Here is a 5495-nt window from a genome sequence, read left to right on the forward strand (position 1 = left end):
AAAATTAAAAGGGGCAAAAAAAAAAAAAAAAAAACAATTTAGGCTGAGCAGCAGCAATATATAATATTAAATGCTTTCCAACTTTGAATAGCAGTTCTAATGCAGTGCAGCTGAATTAATGGTTAACTGGTTAATCATGTATTTTATGAGACATAAATGAGCTTTACTTTATTTTCTGGGCAATGTATATCTTTTCTAACACTCTCCTTTTTTATATAAATTCAAAGTCTGTTCTAAAAGTGTTATTTTCTGTTACTCGAGCAGAAATCTTAGCCATGAGATACAGAGTTTCAGCTCTCTGGCAGAGACTTAGCATTCAGCATTTGTGCAGCTCTGGTTATATTTGGTTTTTTCTCCTTTTCAGTATCTGAAGCAAAATGTGCTGAATCCCAGTGCTGTGTGTGGGTATAGCAAGAAGACATCTGCAAGGTGTTCATTACAAAAAAACCTATGACTGTGAACTAACATCATTGTAAGGCTCTGTATCAAAAAACTTTCATTGCAAACCTAAAAGGTCCTTTTAGAGTCCTCAGGGTGTTGCAGAGCTTTTGGGGGTGTTGAGCTGAAGTACTGGGTTGTGTCACCTGTGAGAAGGAACTCAGAGAGGCTGGATATTTGGTGAACATCAAATATCGCTTTGTCACCATCCTTTCCTAACTGAGCAGCTCCTGAGAAGTGGTGGAGACCTAGCACATACAGGACAGTGCAGGTGGGAAGAGTTACACACCTGACTTATCAGAACAAATGCTGGTTTTTATTTAAACCAAATTATCATGCAGTCTTCTTAGTATGGCTGAGACCTAGGAAATTGAAGTTTGTTTGCTCAGGGTTGGTATTAAAGCTACTATGGTCATTTTTAACTCTGTTGTCAGCGATGAAATTTCCACCACCCCACCCCAGAAGTAGCTGCAGTGTCCTGGCAGGGTACTTTGGGTGTGTTTCTGGCATCAGATTCTAGATCTTTTACTAAGCCAAGAGTCTCTGAATATTTGCCCTGCAAATCTACTTTACATACATGTTACTGTTGCAGCCGAGTGCCCTAAAATACAATTCTTTCCTTCATTCTGTTGTTTTAAGTCTGTCCTTAGTCTGTGAAGGAATGTCACATGTAGCCTTTTACCTATTAGCGTTCATTTGCTAGTCAGCCTTGCTAGTTATGCTACCAGAAACATCCCCAGCTAAGGAGAAAACCAAGCCAAAAAAAAAAGAAAAATTGCTAGTTGGCAGCTGCAGGAGGCCAGCAAAGGGAAGCGCTCGGGCAAGTATCAGATCAAATGGTAACTACTCCTTTTATTCATATTGTCCTTCCCGAATGTGATAAGGGCATCTCTACAGCCCTAAAGCCTGGGCTGCGGCGTAGAGGAGCTGTTACCTGCTGTTGGCTGTGGTCTGAACAGCTCAGCTGTGTCACGGGTCCCATAGTCTCAGTAATGAGATGATGACAGGTTGTCTTTTGACTCAGGTGAGAGCGAGAATAGGAAGAAGTGGTGAGGTTTGTCCCTGCTACGTTTTTTCCGCTCAGAATGAGGAAAATCGAGGAAGTCCTAAGTGTCCTGAATGAACCAATTCATTCAGGGAGAGCAGGACGAAACCAGCAGCGCTTTTAGATCTGGGATTTGCTGCTGCTTAATGAACCCAGAGGGCATTTGGAATAATTTTATCCCTCTTCCCAAAACTGGCCTGGGTGACCAGAGGTGGATGGGTGGGGAGTTCAGATAAATGGTTTCAATTTTGGTCCCTTTGTAGCTGACAGCATCCCGTTAAGATTTACGACCTGGTGCAGCATATGCATGCTTCACTGTAGAGGTTTAAATCATGTCATGTGAACTGGCCTTACCTTTCCAGTGGAAATAATGGTCCCCAGGTTCAGCACCAAGCAGTGAAATGCATTAATAGCACCACGTGCCTTAGGATAATGGTGCTATTAGCAGGCAGCACAACTCCGTGTACAAGTAATGGGACTGCATCTCTTTATAATAACATCTGGCACTTCTATCGCACTCTCATGCAAGGATCTCAAAGCACTTCATAAAAAATGGGCCTGATCCGTAGCTGTTCTCAGCATAGCTACTCTGCTCAGTGTTTTGTTTTCTGCTTACTCTTCTGCCAGCTGAACGATGCCCGGGCAGGCTGATAACTCAGCAGTGTCTTAGCACAGCTAGGCTTTGTGGGAGGGTTGGGGCAGAGATGATTAGATGATGATGGAGCAGGATTAGCTCCAGGATGGCACTAGAAATAAAAAGAGGCATTGCAGAAAGGTTGACAGAGGCTTGTGTTATCAAGAGAGTGGAATGAATGGCCATTGGCAAGAAGAGAGAACAACCTCGGTTCAGAGCAGAAAAAAATAAATTAAAAAAAAGTAAAATTTTGGTTCTGGGAACTTGAGTCTAAGGGACACAAGCTTTAGGGTGAAGTCATTTTTTCTTCAGTCTTTATAAGACACCTAATAGGACTTGTCCTTAATTCTCAAAATGCTGAGGAAGAGATTAACGTGATTAGTTGGGATTTGGTAGGTTGGAAATGAGGCAAACGTAGACTGTGAATGTGACAAGATTTTGCAGCAATCTCTTGGTGCGAGAATGCCGGGCAGAAGGCTGCAGAGATGCCTGGGAAGGAGCATGGTGGGTGTGTGAGAGGGGCTGGGTGACATGATATCCCCAGTAGCAGGGAAACAAATTCCAGTGAGATGGTGGCCTCTTCCAGGTCTGTGTTTCTATGATGCTTTTAGCAGCCCTGTTACCAATAGCTCACAGGAACGACCTGGCAACGTTGAAGAGAAAACCATGTATAAGGATCCTGGTGTACAGCGAGTGGCAGAGGCATGTCCATCAACTTGATCTGCTGCCTTTGACCAGCAGGAGCCTTGCATTGGAAATAGTCCATTTTTCTCTTGTCTGACTCCACAGAACAGCATCCAGACAGTGAATTCACCCTGGATCTGTGTGTCAGCTTTACTAAAAATTGCATTAAATGGCTATTGTGACTCATCCAGGGATCAGACCTTTAGCCATGCTTGTTGCGTTTTGAATAACAACGAGTTGCCAGACCCATTCCTCCATTTTTCTGGTCACATCCAAAGTATGTTATATGCATTCCCATGGTGTTCCCCTGCCATCCCCCGTTTGAATTGCAAGTGCATATGTACTCCAAGGACACCAAAATTATCTGAAGAGGTTAGCAAACACCACAAATGTTCTTTCTCAGTGAGTTAATGAGGTGGTTGTCCTTTGAACTTCTTTTATTGTCTTAGATATACAGGAACTCCAAGTACTAGAGGATCGTTGTACCTAGATACAAACTCTTCATAGCTGAATTTTTCGCCATTTCTTTAATTCCCTTTTCCCCCCAATAAATACATATAAAGATCTATTTTAATGAAAATTAAGACCTTAACTCTAGATTAATTTTTGGATGATCTGCATGAGACAGCCAAGCTTAATTCTTAAGGCAAGAGAGCTCTTCCACCTCTGATTTCAACATAACTTTGCTTGAACATTGGGCTGTAGCTATCATTGAAAAGTAGAAGGTTATTTTTTGAAAATGCTGGCTGTCCTATTCATGTTACACATGCTGCTCCCTTGAGTCAGTCACTTGAATTTATGGTCCGGGTTGAACACCTTTGAAAACTTTTGGGCAGGATCCTCAGCCAGGGAAAACAGCTGTATTTTCTGGGAGGTGATGTAATATCCATCACTTACTTAAGCTTTGTCCTTTCAAATCTGGTCTCTGAGATGTTGCTTGCATGGTTACGGCCTTAGCTGGGCTCAGCTCTGAATATAGAGGACCCCTGAAATTTCTGGGAGTTTCAAGTTGCTGGCTGGAGATCTGTCAGTTGCGTGGCAGGCTTCATGAAATTTGAGTCCACCAGCTTGGCCTTTTCCTTGGGTCTGGTCTATGCCCTACCATCCCCAAGAGAATAGCTTTTATGGATTTCTTTAGAAACTGATTTAGGTCCTTGCCTCACTTTGCGTTTGAAGTATTTGCCCCCGTATGACTTAATTAGGTCACGCAAAGTAATCAGCAAGCCTCTGCCCCACTGTTGCATGTGGCATCATTAGTGTTTGTAACTTGCTCCATTATTATCCAAGGAAGAGTTGCAGAATTATTTTTATATCAGTATATAATGGAATTTAGCCTACCGAAAGGAGAGGGGGGAAAAAAAAAGGAAAAAGAATCCAGCACTGATTGTATATCCCACAGGACTTAATTAGTTCACAGTTTCACGATACACTGGATAATGGGAAGATATGAATTAAATAATAAAAGGGAAAAGAAAAGTTCTGATGCTCACTCAGTACCTGTCCACTTCCACCTTGGCTGCATAATGAGATGTCAGCTACTGTGACACTGATGAGACGTGCAAAACACACCGATAACACATGTAAAGGATGCTCATGGGAAGGTTTGACCAGGCTTGGATGTCTCCGAACCCATTATGCTTAGTGAGCCTTAGATTATTATTCCGGATCACTGGACCAGACCTAATCATCATGCAAGCATGCTGTTTGAGCAGTGTTTCCCTGCTCCGACTCCCCCCGCTCCTCCTCTGGCCCAGATGGGTGATATAATGTTCGTTGGAGGGCAGATGCCACGTATATTAAGTCAGTTGTAGGGAAGCTGAACTGGTATACTAGTGAATTCTCTACAACCCAACCCTCGAGGGGTCCCTATTAAGAAATAGAAGGCTAATAAAAAATAACTTGCTAGATAAAAACGCCATCCTGGATTATAGCTCTGCCTGGGTATGCTGTGCTGCCTTTAGTTTGTTTTTAAATAGGGCATTAAGGGAAGGTCTTGAGATTTAAGAAGTAGCTTAGAGTATTGAGGATCTGTGAATTCTTAGCTTGGTGATTGATACCGGGATAACTGCTTTGTTCACTTCTCAGCAAAAAAAAAAGAAAGGAAAAAACCCCACAAGGGCTGTGTCTGAGATATGCACAGTCACCTAAGAGACCCTTGTTGTTCAACTTCCACTTAATGTAATCACGACTAGCTCTCCAAATCCCTTAGAATCCTCTGCAGATTTTAGAATCACTCCTTTCCTTCTTTTTTGCCCTTATTTTCCCCGTTTACTGTCTCTCCGGATGCCACAGTATTTGGAGGTGAGGAAGGAGATAAGATAATTTTGCCTGTTGGAGATATTTGGTAATTTATATAGGTGGCAAATCCTAGGCAGCTTTCTGGGGAGCATAAAAGGCTCTCTGGAAGCACAGAGCACTCTGGACATAAAGGGCTGTTACTTTATTTTTCACAGCAGGACTGATGCTGAATCTCTTGACCATGTTGTCCATCTGTGAGGGTTACAAGTGGTGGGAGGTGACTGTTGTGGTTTAACCCGGCAGCTAAACACCACACAGCCATTTGCTAACTCACCTTCCCCGCCCCCCGCAGTGGGACGAGGGAGAGAATCGGGGAAAAAAAAAAATATCTGTGGGTTGAGATAAAGACAGTTTAATAGGACAGAAAAGGAAGGGAAAATAAGAATAATAATGAAG

General features: G+C 42.7%; 1 protein-coding gene across 1 annotated transcript in view; it reads left to right on the plus strand.

The window, feature by feature from the left end:
- PKHD1 (polycystic kidney and hepatic disease 1 (autosomal recessive)) overlaps positions 1-5495 on the plus strand; it is a 289357-nt gene that overhangs the window by 68196 nt on the left and 215666 nt on the right. The gene's annotated exons all lie outside the window — the stretch shown is intronic.

Source organism: Aptenodytes forsteri, unplaced genomic scaffold, assembly GCF_000699145.1.
Source record: "Aptenodytes forsteri isolate BGI_AS27 unplaced genomic scaffold, ASM69914v1 Scaffold57, whole genome shotgun sequence".
Classification (NCBI taxonomy): domain Eukaryota; kingdom Metazoa; phylum Chordata; class Aves; order Sphenisciformes; family Spheniscidae; genus Aptenodytes; species Aptenodytes forsteri.